Source organism: Parasteatoda tepidariorum, chromosome 11 (genome assembly GCF_982258835.1).
Source record: "Parasteatoda tepidariorum strain Cologne lab strain chromosome 11, Ptep-v5.0, whole genome shotgun sequence".
NCBI classification, from domain to species: Eukaryota; Metazoa; Arthropoda; class Arachnida; order Araneae; family Theridiidae; genus Parasteatoda; species Parasteatoda tepidariorum.
In genome coordinates, this window is record NC_141765.1 from 38,383,500 (window position 1) to 38,406,061 (window position 22,562).

General features: G+C 28.5%; 1 long non-coding RNA gene across 1 annotated transcript in view; it reads right to left on the bottom strand.

The window, feature by feature from the left end:
• Positions 1-5,076: 5,076 nt before the first annotated feature.
• LOC107453023 (uncharacterized) overlaps positions 5,077-22,562 on the bottom strand; it is a 230,136-nt gene continuing 212,650 nt past the window's right edge. The window contains exon 3 of the long non-coding RNA XR_011638261.2: positions 5,077-5,932. This is a non-coding gene — a long non-coding RNA (uncharacterized LOC107453023). The remainder of the gene's footprint in view (positions 5,933-22,562) is intronic.

A 22,562-nucleotide genomic window follows, 5' to 3' on the forward strand; every position in this document is an offset into this window, starting at 1 on the left:
ATTTTGATGGCACAAGAGCCAGAAAGGGTAATACTGCACATTCACTCGGTTGATTTTATTAAAGTAGTGAATATAATCCTATTGTTACACTCACTTGGTAATATGATGCATCGAGTCATCAAGTAAAGAGTATACATATAACGGGACCGAATAAAACGTAGCATGTTTATATTAAAACCTGAATTTTGCAGTTAACGGATATTATTCATGTAATTTTCTTTCCAGGTCTTCAAAAGATTCAATCATTTGATTTAGTCGAAAGTTGTTAAGAGATCAGCTGCTTTTATTTTGAGTTTTTCTAGAATATAGGCATGGTTATTTCCACGTACATGTGAAGTTAGCGTGTGGGCTTCGTAAACTAAAAAAGGAATTAATAAATTGCACTGAAACATTTGAATAAAAATTACAAAACTTTATCTCCCGCAAAAATAAATAAATAAAAAAAACTGCTTTGTTCCTCTAAGCATATTTTCTACATTTTCCTTATATTTTTGGCTCATAACTTCAATAACTAATAAAGTATGGCATTGCTTTTTTATTTTGTGATCTATATGCAATGTTACAAAGGAAGATATACATTTTAAATACACACGTGCAAGCCTGATTTCTCACTTAATATGGTAAAAAATAAATCCAGATTTCTTTTTTGCATTGACAAAAATGTCGTTATTTCACTAAATTTACACAATAAAGAGTAAGAATTGGATGGACAAGATACCATCGCATTTAGAATGGTCTAATTGGAAACTAGGCTTTTTCGTTATGAAATGTATAGAGATGATTTTAATATAATATTCTTTTATCTCTATATTTAAAATATTCAACCTAGAAATAATTTTACGACTTAATCTTCCTGAGAGCCTTTGAAAAAATTCTAAAATATGCACATTTTAAAAGCAACTTGGGTAAAATAATTTTGATAGTCCTAAATTAAATTGATTTCTAAATTTAGGACATGATATAAAACGTACTCATTGTCAATGCAACCAAGTATTATTAGTATATGTTCACTTTAAAAAATCTGTCAATGCTCATTGCCAGTTCATTGTTAATCATTGTTATCTTTCAGTAAATATGAAACAAAATTTCTCTCCATACAATATTCAACATCACTATGTGAAACATTCATAAAGTGGCCCACTTACCATTTTGTATAGTTGAATTATTACTACTAAGCTGTTAACCTTCTATCTATTTCAACAATACTAATTATTTTAAATAATGCACCAGTTCCTAACTTTAATAAAGAGTTGATATACCAGAGAGGCAATTGGATCGGAAGATCGGGTCCCAAAAGAAATTTAAGATAGTAAAAAGTAGTAAAGTTAACGTTTTAGGGTTATATAAAAAGATTCCTACAATATCTTTCTATCCAAGGACCCATAAAAGTTACATCCAATCCTGAGCAAATGTTATGTCGTTGACTCAACAGTCTTACTCTATAAATAAATCATTACGTTCTTACCATACTATAAAAATGGGAGAATCAGTTAAATGAAAAGTACTAGAATGGTCTTAAGAATTTTGCAATACCTAAAAAATTATTTATGTATCTGGAGCTTTTCTTGTAGTTTTAGAAGTTATTGTTGCATAAAGACTAAAATGAATTGAAGTATGTTTTCTTACATCACTAAAACAACGAAGAATATTTAGCCGCGAATATATTTTTAGCAACAAGCAAATAGTGATTTAGACATTCGCGATTTAATTTCCCCTTACTACAAAGAGGAAACGCTTTTTATTTGCTTACATTCAGCAGATTTAACAGTCTCAATTTTTTTAACCTAATTAATTTAGATCTGCACTCAATGAAACACATACTGATCATGCAACTACAATTTCCCGTACTAATAACTCATTATTTGTCATCATTCCAATGTTTATAATCGATCAAATAGTTTGCTAATCATCATTCTGGGAACTTATTTATACAAAATCAAATAAAAATACTTTGTATTTAAGTTAATCACAAATATGTAGACAAAACCACGTAATAATACTAAGTTTAAGAAAATAAATAAGTCAACTTGCAGAGATGTAGTTTAATGCCTTAAAAATCATAAATGGCTTCCTTGCACTACGATACAGGTATTATGTAATATAGCTAAGCTGACCAAATGGTACAGCTAAATATAGCAAAAAATAGATGTAGGTAACACATGTACTTATTTTTTTTAAGTCTAAAATACTTTTCAAACTATACTAAACTGCAGTAAACTATAATTGTATTGCGTAGTTAAGGTTAGCACATCAAACTAAATGTTACAAAAAGTTTAAAGATCACTGTGGTACCTCGGAGTTGTGTGACCCGTGTTTACCTGGAGAATGTAAACCCCTTGAGGAAAGATTAACTATAGAGTTAATTAAAGCATTAATTTTCTCTTCATAAAATATTTTTTATTTGAGGAATTTTACAAAATTTTACTAATTTTTTTTAAAGCACTGGAATATTGATATTTAAATTATTTGATGAAAACTAAGCTGCTTTTACTTTAGTTTAAATAAATATTAAAAATATAATGGAGCTAAACTTCAACCAGTTTTTTCCTCTTATTTTATTATTCTAGTACATTACTGCTGTACCATCTGAAAACGAAATTTTTCCAGAGTGATAGTTATAGCTATTTCAATAAAATGTATTTTTTTAACCTACCTATGTATTTTTTATCGCTTGAAGTTAATATGGTAACATTTTTTTAATTTTTTTTTTACGTTTTAACTCCTTAAATGAAATATATGTTAAAGTACAATGTTAGAAAAATATTGCAAACGAAATGCTCTGAAGATTAAAACTCAGCAAAAAAGTTGAATAATCCAAAACAATATCAATGCAAGATATAAACACCGAGATAGTATATAACTTTTACATAAAGAGGTCAAAGTTAGTAAAATGACCAAATACAGGTAATAGCAGAAGTCACCAACAAGCTGAATCAGAATTTAAACACACTTAAATGAGAAATCAAACAGGCAAAATACAGGCAAACGGGCTTATTGGTGACGGTCTGGGAAACATCCCTGAGGATTATCCGACGACATGCCATCACAATTTTGATCCTCTGCAGGGGGGATGGCCCCCCGCTTTGGTAGCCCGATGACCTGCACGCGAAGTTGAGCAATTTATGGTAGAACAGTTTAACGAAGTATAACAATTTATACCGCACACCTTCAATCACTACGCAGACTAACCCAAATGGTCACCCACTCGCACACTGACAGCAGCCAATGATGCTTGACTTCGGTGATCTACTGGGAACCGTGTCTTAACGATCAGTCCAATGCACGACATTAGTTTATTGGAATCAGATACATTTGCAGGCTTGTGTGCTCAATTTAGGTTTATAAGCCATTGTCAAATAGAAGGACAGATAGCATAATAAGAAGGACAGCACGAAGAAACATCCAGGGTAACAGCTGGGTTCGAACCCGCTACCTCCATGCTTTGCACAGCGTTTGGTGGGCGATACCGCTCAGTCAGGGATGCTCCAGAAGAAGTGTATCTTTGCTCTTCGCTTTTATCCCTTTAGCTGTAATGGAAATTTACACTCTTCTATTCTCAATTAAGGCTTATAAACCTTTGTCAAGTAGAAGGATATATACCACAATACAGAGAAGAGCAGCACGAAGATACTTCCAGGGTAACAGTGGAATTCGAACCCGATACCTACACACAAATCACACAAACAGATTATACCAATTTGAGGATGGCAGATAAATAAATTTAGCTTTAAGGAGGGATTTACTACCACCTACACTTCAAAGCGTTTTGGCGGATGGATAATGCCCCACGATTAAGATAGCTTCTTCAAATTTATATAAAATGGCTTAAATTACAGACAACATCAAAAAGATGTAATCGAACCTACAGTATTCACGCTCCAAATAGTTTGAGAGAAAGATAAGTTTACTCAGTACTATCTTTCCGAACACTGACAGATTTATTATTTTATTGATTGCGATACCACATAACTGAAAAATATTTTAAAAAAATATACTAATAGCTTCCATATTTTTATTCAAATAATATTGTTAGAAGAAAAGCAAACATTGTTAAATTCCAAAGCTCTTTAAAAACTTATCAAAGCTTTATACTTATTTCTAAAGACCGAACCATCGATTTTTTAAAACATAAGCAGTATTTCAATGTTACTCTACTTGTAATTTTTTTCACCTCTGATCAAAACAATTGTGTTCCCTTATCAATAGATTTTAGTGCAGTATCTGCTGATATTTTTGAGCTCAACACAAGACACTCATTAAGTTGAATCCAGTTTAAAAAGTAGTTTTACTCTTAAAGCAAGCATACTGGAAAAAATCCGCACCCTTAAGGAACATTTTGATACATTAATGATACAACATTAATGTATCAATTTTGATACGTCAATACACCATGATAATACACCAGACAATAACACCATAATAACTCTCCTCAGTTAGAAAGTGGAAATTTGGTCTATAATCCAACTTTTTTATCTATGCACTAATGGTTAATCGTTTTTCTACTGAGGATATTATTTCATTTCAACATTAGGATCAGTCTTGGGTAAGTGCTGTATACGTACTGTGAACTTTAACTTCTAATCTACAGTACGTAGCCAAATTATTAGACGCACTAGATTGTATGTGAAATATTAAATATCAGGTGATACTATAGAGCTGTATTGCTTTTACGCGACCGAAACCGGTTTGCACTTATTTACGTTTGTGTATCAGTTGGTCAACATTGTTGTAATGCCATATGTTAAAAATAAATACGATTAAGAAGTATATAAAAAATCTCCTGTATAAAAACTCATTACATGTATGTTTAAATACACATATTTTGATTATTAGAAATGCTTTGTTGTTGTTGTTAATTTACGTCGCACTAGAGCTGCACAATGGGCTATTGGCGACGATCTGGGAAACATCCCGGAGGATGATCCGAAGGCATGTCATCACAATTTTGATCCTCTGCGGAGGGGATAGCACCCCCGCTTCGGTAGCCCGACGACCTGAGCACTTTACGGTAGCACAGTTTAGCGAGGGCCAATACCGCGCACCCTCGGTACCTACGCAGGCTAATCCAAGTGGTCACCCACCCGCACACTGACCGCAGCCAGTGATGCTTGACTTCGGTGATCTGCTGGGAACCGTTAGTCCCGCAGTGGACTGATCGTTAAGACACGGTTCCCAGCAGACCGTTGCCAATAGCCCATTGTGCAGCTCTAGTGCGACGTAAATGAACATCAACAACAACAACCACTACGGGACTAGAAATGCTTTATATGTATTGAATTTCAAGTAATTAACATTTACGTGTATTAACTTATAATTTTGAATCCATTATATCAAACTGAGGAAGTAATTCGCCATCGTGGTTAATTACAAACAAAATATAAATTACAAAGATATTGATTTCAGTTATACAAGTAGCATAGCTGAATCACAATTTAAAATTTATTGCAATAGCAATGTTTGAAAGTCATAAAAAAATTCTATAATTAGACGTTATCATCTAATTATATAATTTATACATCTTAGACATAAATTTATTGATCTATAACAGACTTATTTAAAACCCAATATATCAAACTGAGGATGAGATTAGCTACCGTGGTAAATTACAAACAACATATGAATTACAAAAATAATGATTTCAGTAGTACTAGCTGCATAGCTGAATTACTATTTAGAATTTATAACAATAAGAATGTTTGAGAGTTATAAAAAAATTCTATGATTATACATCTAATTTAATTACATAATTTAAATATCTTGTCGACCGGCCTATGCAGCGGTCAGGGAGCTGGATGCATCAGAAAGATTCTGGGTTCGAATCTCCTGCAAGGCATGGATGTTCTTTCATTCTCTCTACTGTATGTTCTTACTGTGGGAGCAACGTAGGCCCACCTAATATGGTGCTCCTGAAAGAGTGGTCAACAAATCTGCTCTGAAAAAAAATTAAACATCTTAGACATAAGTTTATTAATCTTTAATAAGCCTATAATTTAAAAATCCAATATCTCAAACTGCGAGTGCAATTTATTACCGTGGTAAATATAAACAACACATAAATTGCTGTACTAGTTACATAGCTGAATAACATTTTAAAATGTATTACAAAAACAATGTCTGAAAGTTATTAAAAAATTCTATAATTAGACATCTAAATTTTATTACGTAGTTTGTGTTATTGGGTTTTAAATTTATAGGTTTATTAAAGATTAAAATATTTATGTCTAAAATACATAAACTGAGGATGCAATTCGCTATTGTGGCAAATTACAAATAACATATAAATTACAAAAATATTGATTTCAAGTTACATAGCTGAATTACAATTTAAATAATGTTTGAAAGTTGTAAAAACTTAAATTTCAAGTTCTTGTAAAAAGTTCAAATTGTAAAAAAGTTCACATTTTTTGTATTTTATGCATAATTTATATGTTTAATTAATAAATAAAACTTTACTATAATGAAATTTCATAAGTTAACGTTTCTAAGTTGGAACTCTATATAAATAAAAAATATTTTATTGACCTACATATGAATTACAAATGTGAAATTACTATTCATACCCATACCTGAAAAATATGTCAGGTAATCACTATGTTCTAATCCAGTAATTCATCTGGAATTACAAATTTATTCATAACCATTAACCATTGCGTGTTGTATCATAAACTTGCAAATAGGTTGAACAGAAAACCTAGGCACAATATTATCTTTATCAGGGTTTACTATAATTTTATCTGCGTCTGTGGATACATTTTTACTTTTATTCTACAGGTCAATCGAGCTTTTCAAAACGATGTCAGACTTTTGGTCTGGGGCCAAAAAGTTATAAACTATTGATTTATTTAGTTCTCTTTACTTCTCTTTTGGTAGTAAGTCTAAAAATAGATTAATTATCTTACTGAAAGAAAGAAACACTTTTTGAATATCAAAAAAATTCATTATTATTATTAAAAATATTAGTTTATTAATTTCTATACCCAATGCAAATTTTAAAAGTTTGTAAACTATTTTTGCTGCGTCCTCTAATTAATTGCTTTACGTAAGTCTGTTTCTTTTTTTTTGTAAAAATAATTTTGTTAATTTGTTAGTTTTTTGTAAAACAAAATCATACTTCTTCTTCAAAAACAGAAATATAGTTTGATTTTTGAGGTTTTTTTTTTTGTTAAGTTATTTAAAAAATAATCATGGAAATCAAGAATCATGGACATAAATTTATTAAGATCCGAGATTTAGAAATTGCAAAAAATTTGATTTTTGCTTAGAAATATGTAGCTTAGAATAAAGCTAACTCATGTCAAAATATTTTTATTTAAAATTCAGTTAATTAAATTTAATTATTATTCCTATTTTTAAGTATTACATTAGATTATAAATTTTAGTATGTAGTCTTTTTTACTTATTCCAGACTGATTTTTCTAATAAATCACTCTCAATATCCCCTTTACTAAAAAAGTAATCTCTTACACTTAAATTATAAGACATTTGATTTCCATAAATTAAGGTCTAAGAGATAAAAATGAATCTAATTTTTAACCTTTCTTAAAATCGTTCAATATATTTAAATATTCCAACCTATGAGAGTAAAACCAAATATATTTTTTACCCAGACAATTGCTTTGTAGGGGCATGTAAAAGGGAAAAAAACTTAAAATACTATTTTTAGCTGATAAAATTATACCGAATTATTTCTAATATGTATGGGTCTTAGGTAATAATAATGATATTTAAAATGATTAATATTATAAATGTACGACTTGGTTAACCCTGTTAAATAGGTCGATAAAATCATACAAATTTTCTGTGACTAAAACTTGTGGTTTGCAAGTGAACTTAAGTTAAACTTTTTAATTAATTAAGTTGAAGGTAAAATTTAGTGTTATTGTTCGTACTCAAGATAAACTAACTGAACAATATTGTAAATTACAGATATATATATAGATATATAATTGTGAAGAAAAGTTAGCATGAATACTTTGCAATTGTAGGAAAACAATGACAAAAATGAAAACATCCCAAGTTGGCAGAGTGTACAAAATAAGTAAGCACAAATAAATTCAAATTTAGATGATAATACCATACTGTGACAATACAAAACTTGACCATTCATAAGATGCAATGTTCAGTTACTTAGCTTTTCTTTACGATCACATTTGTATAAAAATAAATTTTTGACATAAGTTTCAATTTGAATAATTTTCGGAATAAGAAAACTGTACATTTTGTTAATTTCTTTCCTCATTCTAAGAATATTAATTATTTAGTTTCATTTTATTCTTGTAATTCTATTTATGTCATGAATTCTGACTGCATCTTTGCGTTGTTGAATAATAATGGCGTAATAAAACCATTATTAATGGACTGTTCTATTCAAGATAACTACAATTCTGATGAATTTTAGGACATAATTCTAGAATATGAGTTTTGTGCAGTGTCTTGAAACGTCTGTACTATATGTAGGTTTTAATTTCACAACTTGGTTTCAATTAGAGTAACAATTAAACATTGTCGTTATAATCGTTATTTATACTTATCTAAATTTATATTGGTTTATTCTTCTATAGAAAATAAAATTTGCTTTTGTTCTATAATATACACAATGCTTCTAAATGTATTAGTAATAAAGGCAATACCACTACATGTAGTTTTTAAAACTTTTTTAATTGCTCATTATATAAAAATTTTCTAGGTAAACCTCGTGAAGCATGAAAAATAGGAATTACTACATGAATATCCATCAAATGCTTAGTCATTCAAGATATTTTTTCTGTTATTCAGATTGATGTTTCTATTTTTTTAATGAATTATTTAATTAATTACCTGCGAGATTATGTGGATATATTGTAAACTCCAAGAGCCTCTCAGTAAGTTTGTGATGTCACACATTGAAATTCAAAGGAACGCGGTAGGTCAAATTTGTATTAAGAGAAAACTAGAATAAATGGTTCAAATCTTTCTAAAGCGAAGTAAAAAATTATTTGCTTTATTGGATCGTAAATAAGTGGAGAAGCGACATTATGTGGACATATTGTAAACTTCAAGAGCCTCTCAGTAAGTTTGTGACGTCACCCATTGAAATTCTAAGGAACGCGGTAGGTCAAACTTGTATTAAGAGAAAACTAGAATAAATGGCTCAAATCTTTCTAAAGCAAAGTAAAAAATTACTTGCTTTATTGGAACGAAAATAAGTGGAGAAGGGTTAGTTTTTTTATTAGAATAAATCAATTTTATTTATGTCGTTATTGAGGCTACCACTATAAAGCTTCTTTACTCTCCCCTGATTGGGGTTTATAATTATGGTGGTTAGAGTATCTTACTACGATCTCGGAGCTTCTTGGTTCGAATCCCTCCGAAATCTAACGACCATCTCTCTCAAACATTCCTCCCTCCACATCGCTATGAATTTTGATTGACTATAAATTTTGCTCGAAGATGTGTATATACGTTTCAATTTTGAGAACATAGGTTTTTCAAATCAGACTATTATTTCTTTCGGAGCTATTTTAACACATTTACGTTTCATTTTGGGAGACCCATTTTAATAATGTGAGCTCAGTGGTTAAGGCTTTATACTGTCATTATTGTGAAGAACTGGGTTTCGATCCGCAGTGGCAGATTGAAGCCCACCCAGCTTTAGATCGATGGGTACTAGTTTCTCTGGGAAGTATAGCGGCCTGTACGCAATGCTGACCACATTGCCACAATCATGACATTGGTCACAAAATTGCGAAGCCTTAACCTCCATAACGCCCCTGGCTCACAACGGACTGTTGCGGGAATGCTTTGTATTTTTTGTAGAATATAGGATTTAAAAATATGTAGCTCTATACTATAATGAATGAAATACATATTATACGATTTTAAATTTTGCGGGGAAAAACAATTGTTTTAAAATACCCCTCTCCCCCCAAAAAATGGAAACTATTCCAAAAATTTCCCCCTCCGCTAAAAAAATAATTTGAAAAACAAAAAACAAAGACTTTTTTTCAATGTTTTCGTTATAAGAAAGTAATGGTGGCACAATTTATCTTAAACTAGTCACGGGAGTACAAATATAAGTATTTAATGTAAAAAGTAGCAATATATAGATTGAAGTTCTGCCACGCTTGCCAGAGATCCATTTTTACACAGTCTTGGCAGAATTTTAAGTTCCACTCCATTTAACCTAATTTTATGTGTTTCTTCTATTTAGGTATCATTCTGTTTTGAAAAAAAAAATTCCTTCCTTTTTTATTTAAAATTTTCTACTTTTTTTTCTTTTTGTACAAAACCATTGAAATCAGATTCTATTGCAGAGCTGCTAGTATGAAAGAAAGTTGCAATTAATGTACGAGGATCTCTTTGAAATAATAATGAGTGTTTCTGGTCTCCTGTCCGCCCTTTTAACTCTGCTTAAATCGTTGAATCGGCTTAATTTGTAAGATTAAAGCATTTCATCCCATTAGTTTTTGTTTCACTAATCCGCTTAATGGTGCGTTGAGCTTCTTTTTTTAATGCGATAAATCGGTCTGTAATCTTATCACTTTTTATTAAGAATTTAATCGACAAAATTTCTATAATCGGAAAGATAAATTTAATCCTTATACTTTGAAAGAGAAAGTTGGAAATTTCAGTGAATTAAATATTAAAAATAAATATAATGGAGAAGCATGAAGAACACAAATACAATATTTATTCATATTTTAAAAAGGAATGAAAATAAGAATACTGTAGCTATTACACTATGCAACTTAAATATAGTTACATATATATGACAGATTTTAACAAAACTATTCCTGTTGAATCCTAAATTGTGACAGCACGAGCAATTTTACCTCATGTTTCCAATATTATGAATTCAACGAACAATATTTTCAATATTTCCATTAAAATTGAATGCAACTTAAATATAGTTACATATATATAACAGATTTTAACAAAACTATTCCTGTTGAATCCTTAATTGTGACAACACGAGCAATTTTGCCTCATGCTTCCAATATTATGTCACAGTGAAAAGAACGTTAAATTATCACATGTTTTTTCTAATTTAAATTTAATTTTTGAATATATTTTTTTTAACTTTTAATTATTTTCTCATTTAATACATAGATAATTTTTGTTGAAAGTTGTCTTATTTTATTATGCTTAAAATTTTTTTATGGTAGAATAATTGCAAGATTCGAATTTAATGCATGACTAAATAAGCAAGGTATAGTAATATTGACTTAAGTATCAATTAGGAAAGCAAATAGTAATAAATTAGACTATATTGTTAAGTTGGGCCGTGGTAGGGCAGTGGTTAGAGAACTAGACTCCGGTCCTAAGAGACCGGGGTTCGATCCTAGGCTTCGCAAAACTCCAGAGCAATAATTCAAACTAGAAAATAAGTTCAACATAAAATTTCTAGCAGCTTTATAAAAAGTTTAAACTAATCTTTAAAATACCTTTAATGAGAAAGGGTGAGTTCTTTATAAGTATTTTTTTTAAAAACTTACTAAAAAATATTTCGTCATCTGTAATTAAATTCTTCAATTTGTCGACACCCTATAATTACTCTTCGTGATGATATTAATTTATTTAAAGTTTTCATCTATATCTCTTAACTTATTTTAACAAATATAAAAAAACTAAAATCATGAAAATATAAAAATATTTAAAAAAACGAATCACTAGTTAATTTAAACTAATTTGGTTAACGCGCTTAATTAGGGAACAATAGTTAGCACAAATGACTAAATATAAATAAATTAAAAGTATTTTATGCAAATATATATATATTTTTATGGTTCGTTTCCTATTTATTTTCCAAAACACAATTTAAAACCAATTATACGTAGCTGAATAATACAAAAAGTTTTTAACTCACACTTATCCTACATTGTATACAATTCCAGCTTAAAATCTGTACATTTTATTCGAAACTATTTATTAGTTTATGTCTAAATAAACGAACTAATACATGGTTTGTTTATTCAAATTAAATATTTAAAACAACTCTGAAATTGTTCGTAACGGTAAACAAAATAATAAATGCGTATAATATATTTTTCAAGTTAAGATCACAAGTATCTTTTCCTCAAGATAATTAGTAATTGCGGAGAACCCTTTCAAAATCTTCGATATTGTCAAAATGCCTTGAGGAAATTAATCGATTTCTATTTGGAAACCCCAAATGTTGAGTCATTTGTGTTTAAACGTTTTAAAAAAGATGCTCACATTTTTGTGAAAACTTGCACTTAATGCAAGCATTTAGTGACAAAAGGGCTAAGTAATATTGCTCTAGGGAAGAAATCGTAGTTTTGTTACACAAAGAGTCGGGTAATAATCTACCTCTGCCTCCGACCTCCATTCTGTTGCCTTGGGTGCGGAAGTAAAGTATGAAAACAGCTGCAAGCTTGCCTCACCCCTTTTCCTCTGTTAACCCTTTACTTTAACCCTTTCATTGAGTTAAATAATACCGAAAGAGAGCCTATTAAGTATTTGAAAATGAAAAAAAAAGTGCTGAAAAAAGTGTCTTTAAACATCTGCACCGATAAAGATTTCTATGCATATCGTCCTACTTTATTAAAATGCGGCCATGGTCAGAGTTGGAAAAGGAAGAAGTAACATTTGAAAGTCAGGTTTAACTTTCACGAACTCAAAATAATTTATACGTTTTTTGTGGTTATTTAGTTTTTCCTTATTTTATTAAATTATACGGTTGCGTATATGTTTTCCGATCGTATTTTATTTATTGATTTTATGAGATTATTTTCGAAAATACATATGATTATATAAAAGTATCTGCGCAGTTTTCGGTAAAAATCGTTAAATAGAAATTTATTTAATTGTTATTTTACCAAATTCTACCAAAACATTCAAATAACAATAAAAAATGACATTTAAACTGTTAATTGTGATAAAAAAAAACATTTATTGATTGTTCTAACCTAATACGGTTTACCAACCAGAATTCTATCCGCGCAAACCTTATAAAACCATTTTGTAGGAGAAGCTGGGTACTGTAAATGAGAGGGCTAATCGGTCAATCTCATGACCGGCTGAACAGGGATTTGAATCCCAGGGTTGTTTCGCCACTCATTCAATACATGAAGAGTCTCAGTGTTCTGCTCTCTTTAATCAGTGACCCTGGACTATTAGAATACGAAACTATTATTTAAGCTTAAATGGCGCAGCAACAAAAGAACTCCAATACTCATTTAAATTTCATTCTTATGATTTTAAAATTTTGCTAGTTATAAATGTTTACAATAGTTTTGTATTCACGGTTTTTTTAACCGTAGCAGTTGTAAACGGTTTCAAAACCATAAACGTAAAGAAATGTTCCTAACCATACACGTAATAGTTAATCGGGTGAACCGACTGCTACCGGTAATTTTTCCGTAATTTCAGAATGAAAATTTTTTTAGTATAAAAATGTCATATCATCACTCAAAGGACATCTATTGGCGTCTATTGTATTCTTTGATAATCTTAATTATAATGCAATAATTGAAACTATCTTTTACAATTATTTTACAAAAATTTAAATTATTATAAATATTTTAATCGTTGTACATATTGTTGTCTGAAAAGTTTTTGTTTAACTGTGTAAGTGAGAAAAAATTTTATTTTAAAAACCTACAAAAAATTAAAATCTTCCTTCTTTACTGTTTATTTTAAATCTCAAAAGATTTGATAAAATAGCTTATTGAAAATATTTCATGCAATGTATTCAATGGTTAAAAAGTAACTAACTTTATAAATAAAAATAAAGAAAAACCTATAGGAAAATTTGTTCTTGATTCGATTAATATTATGCAAGCTTGCAGATGATTGTATAATTTTGTCATGCATAAAATCTGAATTTCCGTAAGTTGTTACCTAATTTAAATAAAATAATTTTTGCAATTTAGACTAATTAAATTTACTTTTTAATTGTCTCTGACAACTGTTTTTTTTTAAATGGGCAGTAAAATAAAAGGTAGATGGATTTAAAAAAATACGCAATTAGAGCTTTTAACTAGCTCAAACATTTTGAAAGAATGTCAGTTTACAAGAGCTAAAACATCTCTACGATGTCTATTTTGGCATAAAACCGGAAACAAATAATCTATTTTGTTATCTGAACAACAAGAAAAAAATATACTTCAATTCTTTTTGGAAAACTGAACAAATGCAGGTGTTAACATGAATGATTTTCAGCGCCTCTCGTTTTGAGAAACTCAAGTCAAATTCGTCGAAACACAGGCAAGTTGCCAAGTACCAGAATTACAGTTTGCGCTTCATAGCTGCTCAATTATCTGTAAAAACTTTGCGCAACCATAATTAATCATTTTTCTGAGTTGTCTACTATCAAAAATCTACTAATTGAGTTCTTTTTTCCCCTTAACTTCAGTTTAATTAAATTTTTGCGAGACCGATGTTCACAACTTTATTTAGCTGTAACAGGTTTTTTTGTTGCTTGACAGAAGTTGTTATTTCAAAATTTGAAGTGCTTGTTTCATTTTTGTTCAAACTTATAATGAAATAGTACTGATGAATCTAAGATAATGAATCGGATGTATTTTTTTTCAAAATTATAATACAGTAATTAATATTCCTGTGTTCGTATTATTTAAGTAAAATGTAATAAAAAATTGTTTGACATAACAATTCCAAGGGTATATTACACAAGCTTTTATTAAATAAATGCCATTTTCCCTTTATATTTCATCACTTGATTTCTAGGTATATATGACGTACTTATATGTAAATACATATATATATATATATATATATATATATATATATATATATATATATATATATATATATATATATATATATATATATATATATATATATATATATATATATATATATATATATATATATATATATATATATATATATATATATATATATATATATATATATATATATATATATATATATATATATATATATATATATATATATATATATATATATATGTAATAACAGGGCTATAACCCTGTTATCAGTGTTGTATTTAGCTTGAAATAATTGCAGTCATAAGCCATCATACGTTCTAAACAGGTTTATTTAAATGTAGGCTGGTATTGATAATCGTTCACAACCACACTCCCTACGGGAGGGGCATGGACAAGACTTCTGACAATTCCGGAACAGCTTATCAGGATCAACTCATGATGAAAGGACACGCAAAACTATGCGTTCTTACGTTTTATACCAACATATATTTGAGGTAAAAAGGCACATTTCGTACATTCCTTGTAACCTTACGCATTAAGGAAAATCATTTCTACTTCCTTATATGGAATTGAAAAAGGGAACGATTCTAAAAATAACTCTTCCTTTGAAATATAAATCTATTTATATTTCAATGGTATGCTTTCAGCCTTGAATTCCCAAAATAGAATCTCTCTACGCTTATTCTTTAACAAAGACATTTTATGAAAACGAAAGAGTTTTAATACTTTTATTAATACAAAAGTATTTAATTTTTGTATTACATATATATATACATATATATATATATATATATATATATATATATATATATATATATATATATATATATATATATATATATATATATATATATATATATATATATATATATATATATATATATATATATATATATATATATATATATATATTGAAACAAAACGAATTCCCACTGAAGATATAGAGATGAAAAACATTAAATCCCGTTTAAATGCTGAAGAAAACAATAGAGATGAGTTGAAAGGCTTTTATATTAAACACAATCAAACTTTATAAGGAAATTAAACTGGTTTTGATGCTTTCATCTCGCCTTCCTTACTATCGTTTTCCATAGATTTCAAAAGCGTTTTTGTTTCTAGCTCACTATAATATCCATACTTTTTTGCTTTCACTTTTTATGAAGATTCTAGAACTAAATATTAAAAATTTAACACTTCGGAACGCTTTGAAAAGGGACCAAAATTTATTAAAAATTATTAATTGATGATTCTTCTTTTCGCTATTGATATACATAAAATAACAGGATTCGAAAAAACTACTTACAATACTATTTATGATGCTATTCATAAATATTACCATCAATTAAGACCATCATAATATTGAAAATGTTGGCAAATTTGAAATTTTTCGATACAATTTAAAATTTTTGGTTTTACTAATCTTGAAAAATGCAATTCTTAGCTTTGACTGTTTAAAAGCGTTTAAAAATTATCTTTTAAGCTTTTGAAGGTAATTTTTGACACTGTACGCTTTTACCATCTGAAAAAAAAAAATGTGTAAGCATTAATTTTTAGTTAGATAAGGTAAACTTTATCTCGTACAACTAAGCATTTTTAATTTGTGTATTTGTGTCCTTTTTTTCTTTTATCTTCTTTTTTTTATTCTTATCTGATTTTAAGCGAGTTGTCTAATCGGACTATCATTTCTGTACAGAGAGGTTATTGGGTTCAGCTAATTTTGGTAAGAGCCCATTAATATCAGTAAAAGAAAACGTATATATCTAATTTCATTGATTACATACTATTTCATTCAGAAATTTGCTAAAACCGAGCAAATATATACTTCATTTTAAGGTATAGTTTAAAGCAAAGATAAAAAGTAAAAACTAAAAACGAATAAAATAGAAGCTTTCATCGCAATTAATGAAAGAGATTAAGGATGAAGTCCGCCACAAAAGGAATTCAGATTGATACAGTAGCACATTTTATGTAAAACATTTCAAAACAATTATAAACTTTTCATTTTATTATTAACTGAAACATTCTAGGTAAACTTTCAAATTCATTACAAATAAATAGTATAAATTTATGTCATTCTTTAACAAACAAAATAAATTAATTAAGAATTATATATTCGCAAGTGATTCGTAAATGTTAAGCATATACAATAATGCTGCATACAGTTCTTACTTTTAAATGAGTCTTAGTATTGCCGTAAGATTCTTCTGTTACTAAACTAATATATTTAAGAGTTATAAAAACGGATAAACTATGAAAAAAATAACTATTGCGTATTGTGTGAAATATAACAAAAAGTAACAAATGTGAGTTTCAAATTTAAATAAAAATAATATTAAGCTCGGTATTATCAGAACGTTTATGCCCATAAATAAGAGTTTCAGAAAAAATTAACGAATAATAAATCAAAAATTAGAAAAGTATGAAAAGATGCAAAAAAGTAAAATTTAAAATGAAAATGTATGACTTTCCCAGAGGTAGAATGTCGAATTAATTAACTTTAATTACTAATTAGCGCCGCTAATTTAACACAGTCATTTTTTTTCTAAATAAGCATACAATCTTTCTTCATTTTCCAATTCTGAGACTTTAAACTCATTTGAGCTACGTTGAGTTGGCAGATTTTATTTTTCTTCCTCTGATATTAAACGACAAAGCACTTATTTTTTCAACTAAAATCTATGGCATGAGTTTAAGTAAGAAAAAACTAAACTGCAACGGAAAAAATGTGTATATAGAAATATTTATTTGAAGAATCGAATGAAATTCGAATTTTTTTCATTAAAATTTTAACCAAAAAAATTTTTTTTTACCATTTTCAAATGATTTTAAATAATTAAATGCTCCTTTTCATATTTTTCATAAGAAAAACAATATCATGAGTTAAAAAAAATGAAGAACTAAATTAAGATATATATATATGTATTAACGCAAAATTGTTTAATTTAAAATTTAAATAAAAGTAGTTTTAAACCCTTTTTTCATTAAAATTTTATTTAAAAATTATTGTTTTGGGATTTTTTCTAATATTCAGTTTTATAAAACTATTTGTGTACAATGAGGAAAATAAAAAAATAGACCTCCCTGATAACTTTTGATCTAATGATCCGATCCTTCACGGTCTAGTTCTGGAAAAAGAAGTATTTTTTTAATTCGAGTTGTCAGGAACTATTTCACAGATTTTCTCAAATTTTGTATCTTACCATTTAAAAATGCATTCTTTAAAATGATGTAAAAATTGTATACCTTACAATTCAGAAGTTTTTTTTTACTATTTTTTTTAAGAAAAAAAAAATTAAAAATTACAAATATTTTATAAAAGTTATCGTTTGATTGGAAGTATTTTTGGATAAAGGAATTCTATAATTGTGAGTGAAATTAACATATTAAGAATAAAACAACTAAAAAATTTAATCTAATATTTCTGACCAAAACTATTGAGAGTATATTTCCCAGATTGTGACTGCCTCCAATGTTTTGGCCGTCAGAAATCCGACTTCGTCAAAAAAAAGTTATATTTGTTCAGAGAAAGTACATTTTTGTGTTTGATTTCGTAACTTAAAATATCGTCTGCACTAATTAATTAGAATACTAGAGGCCATCCATTCGAATCATTAAGATTGAATCTTAGAATATGAAGATTCGACCATTGGATCAAAAGTTATTTAGGGTGTTCCGTTCATTTTTTCTAAGCACACTACATTAAAAAACGTAGTTTCTTGTGATTTCTTTCTAATAAAATGTAAGAAAAATTTGTATTTAAAATGTCATCTTACTATTTTAACTGAACTAATAATCCATGAACTGAATGTATCACTTGCAGTCTGATGGCAAGCGATTTTAATTTTAAATGCAATTTCGAAGGAGACATGAAGAATCTTAAATAAAGCAACAGGACTAACGGACCACCTTGAAGACTGGGTGGTGCCTAGATTTCCGCGGCAGGGAGGCCATGATTCCTTAACGAGGGAACATAGTTGAAATTTATTTAAGCATTTTGTTTAATTATAATTTTTAAATAAAATTGTACGAGATTCGTTCGCACATTCTAACACATTCTCGTGTTTTAAGTGGTCCCAATACCTACACTGAAAAAAAGTGTGTTCAAAATTACCATAATATGGTAAAATATACAGTGTTTCTGTCTCCATGGGAACGCCAAAAGGCTCGGTAATTTCCACCGAAGCACTTCTTTGATGATTTTGTTAAAATTATCAATAAAATATGGTTTTATAATGTGTAATAAAATTTATTAAACGAGGGGAAATTTGGTAATTTTTTATGATACTTTAGAGTATGTCACTATAAGCATTTATTCGGTTAAATTTAATTTTCAGTTTTGTATTTTTTACTAAATGTGTGGTGATATTACCATATTCTGCGATGATTATCCAAAAACTTTTTCTTCGTGTAATATTAAGTAGCTTATAAAATAGTAATTTCACTTATGCCATTATGTATTTTACTAAAGATGTAATAACAAAGTTTATGACAATTGAATTTTCGAGAATAAACTAGTGAGAAAGTTGTAGTGTTTAAAAAATAGTTTTTTATTTATTTATCTTTTGCTTTGGCAAGCACTGTAGTAGTGAAAACTTTGAGCTCATTGTTTAACACAGAGCAAATGTTTTATTTGCTATGCCCAATTTTTTTCCGGACGTTTTGATCTATGCCAATATTTTATTCAAATACGCATTAAGAGCCGTGGTGGCTCAGGGGATAGAGCGTTCGTAAAATATCCTCAGTGGCAGACCGATCATGGGTTAAAGCCCCCTTGCCGTCAGGCTAACAGGGAGAGGTTTCGTGGTTTTCTTCTCCATGTAACGCAAATGCGGGTTAGTTCCATCAGAAAGTCCTCCACGAAGGAAAAATTTCCCAATATTTCACCCAGGAGTTTCCTTGTCTTCTGTATTGGGTTCAAAACTTTAAGGCTACGGAGTTGAGCATTAGTAGTCGTAAACCCAAAATTGGGTTGGCTTTTCAACGACTGTTATAAAAATTATTAAAAGAAATGCGCAGTTAGAGATATAATAATTTTTCTAAGCAGCATTTTATACTCTATATATTTTCGTAATCGTTGATTTTAAGCTATGGACGAAATAAAAAGTTTACTAACTGAACTACAAAAGTCTAAAACATTTCATTTAACAATAAAATTTTGTTTAATCAAATTATTTTAAAAAATAAATGTAATTTAACTGTGAAAATAAACGTAATTTTTGAAGAGATTTTTGTTTGATAAACCGATTTCTCAGCAGTGTATTTTTCTTTCAGCTACTTTTTTTTTTTTTTTTTAAATTTGTGCTATTTAGTTTAAGATGTTTAACGAAAAATAAATAAAAAAAATTAGCTTAAGAGAATTGTGAGTTTAATTTCTTGACTTTTAAGACATTTTTTTAAAAAAATTTTCTTAGAGTAAAAAATCTGAAAAAAAAAAAGATTTGTTTTTTTAATACAGGTTAATTAAACAGGTTAACTGGATAGCCAAATTAAACAATTTCTTCAAATTGGGGAAGAATATGTTAAATTTATTACACAAATAACAAACTGCGCATCATAAATTTTTTTCTACTCTTAAAGAACACTTGAACCTCAATAACAGTAAAAATAATCATTTGATTTACACCGTTTAGAATCTTTTAGTCCCGTCACACTTAACGGATGTATATGAAATAATTTTGATCTTTTTTTCGTCTATATCACGTAATTTTTTATATTCATAGAATGGACGACCTTTTGAGGAAACCAATATTTATGACATCCGCACCAGTAATGCGATGCGGGCAGACGCATTTACCCACGCTTCAGTGGCTAAAGCGCGGGCTCAGCCTTCAAATAGCAAATGCGCATCAGAACCATTTTTCAATTCGAACAGTAAGGAACGTTCCACACCCTCCCTTATTGCTCAAGTCTACATCTCATGAGATGTAACCTCCTGTTGAGCGAAAACCTTGACAACTTTTTCGAATACGCCCAACATCTCTTTACGAAGCATACACAAAAAAGAACTTTTCATATCCTAACTAAGTTTAATAAATTTGGGACTTTTTCCCGCCCAAAATGAAATAGTGAAGTTAAAGCAAAGAAAAATGTTAAAAATTTTTGAAAATGGAAGAAAGAAAACAAATAGTTTGAAAGAAATCGGTATTGGAAATGGTTTTTTGGGAGTGGGAAAGTAGACAGATGTATCGCTAGGACTTAGAAGAAATCTGAAAAAAGCAGACGAGAAAGAACCTTACAAGTTTGACCTCTTTGATTGATAGATAAACAACGACACTAGGGCATGCAACGTCGCAAGTCTTGTTGTTTTTTCTATTATTTATTCCGTGACTTTTTTCGCTTTTCCTTCTTTCACTTCTTTGTTTCATGGGAAAAGGTCTACAAAGATGAGTGATGAATCCAGGACAGAAATAGATGTTTTTCTAGCTTCTAGTTTGGAAGATATTTCCCGAAGACTATTTGGGTTCTTTTTTTCGCTTTTTTATTCTTACTCTGTTTAGAAACAAGTACTTTGAATATTTTGTTAAAGCTTTGTTAAGAAGAAAATTTTCTAACATTTTTGGATAATTCGTAATCTATCGTAAATTTACATACACTGGAATTACTAACAGACATAAAAAGTAACAACAGCATGATGAAATAAAATAAAAAAAAGGAAAAAAATATCCAACGAGCTATTTTCGTTTTAAGTTGATAAAGGAAAAAGTTTAGGGGAGGACCATAAATTATGCAAATGCAATTATTTCTGAACAAGGAAGGCATCACTGATAATTTGTAAATAAAGTGTTCAGTATATTTGACTGAATGATTGCATTTGCATTTTTTATTTTCAAATCTTATAAATTTGGCATTTTTTAAAATTTATTAAAGGAAAAAATGATGATTTGGTTAATTATTTGAATTATTTTTGTCATTAAACTTTTCAATGAGTGTAATTTAAATATTAAATATACGGAATTTTATTTATAAATACTTTTAATCATCGGCATAGTTTCATCCAAAAATGTAATAATTTCGAATTGAAATCATCGATGTAATTAATTTTGGTAATTGATTTATGTTAATTGTATTTGGAAAAATTATTTTTAAATGGTAAAAACTGTAATCTAAAGTGTTGTTAGACTTAAATCATTTTATTTAGTAAATTGAAACGATGTTTTACAAAAACATGGATTCTTTTTTACATAATATTAAGCTGTCATTAAAAAATTAGGCTAGCGTTTAAAAGTGATTTTATTGAAGTAATTTTTAAAATTACAATTTAAAAAGAGATATTTAAATTAAGTACAACCTTAATTTTATTTTTGAAAAATGGGTTTTATTCAGATTGTTATATTAATTATTTGAGTATACCCTGATTTCCAGTAGGCTGCACTACAAGAAATAATGTGTTACTCTTGTGTCTTTTTTAACAAGGAAATGACAGCATGTATATCAAGAAATTTTGATCTTATATTAAACTTTTTTTATAAATTTTTTAGGATTGAATTATTTTTTATTTCATTTAAAATTAAACTGAACAATTTTAACTAACCAATTGTCTTAATTTCAAAACTGCTTAAGTAAACTTAACGATTAATATTTCTAAATTAAAACAATTTAAATTTTAAAATACAATCACTGCAACTATCACTTCAAACAATGTGATCATTTGTTTTAGAATCATAGCTTCATTTGTTTAGAATTGCTTTAGAATCATAGTAGTTTAGAAGCTGCCATTGTCTTGTTGATTGCAATCAGCCTTATTGAACACTATTCGGAATCAGCATTTTTCATAAATCTGCGAAAGTTGAGAGCAAAATATAGAGAAAACTAAATTTAAACCTTTACAAGAGAGAAGAAATACGCTGTTGAAGCTGCAAATTAAAAATT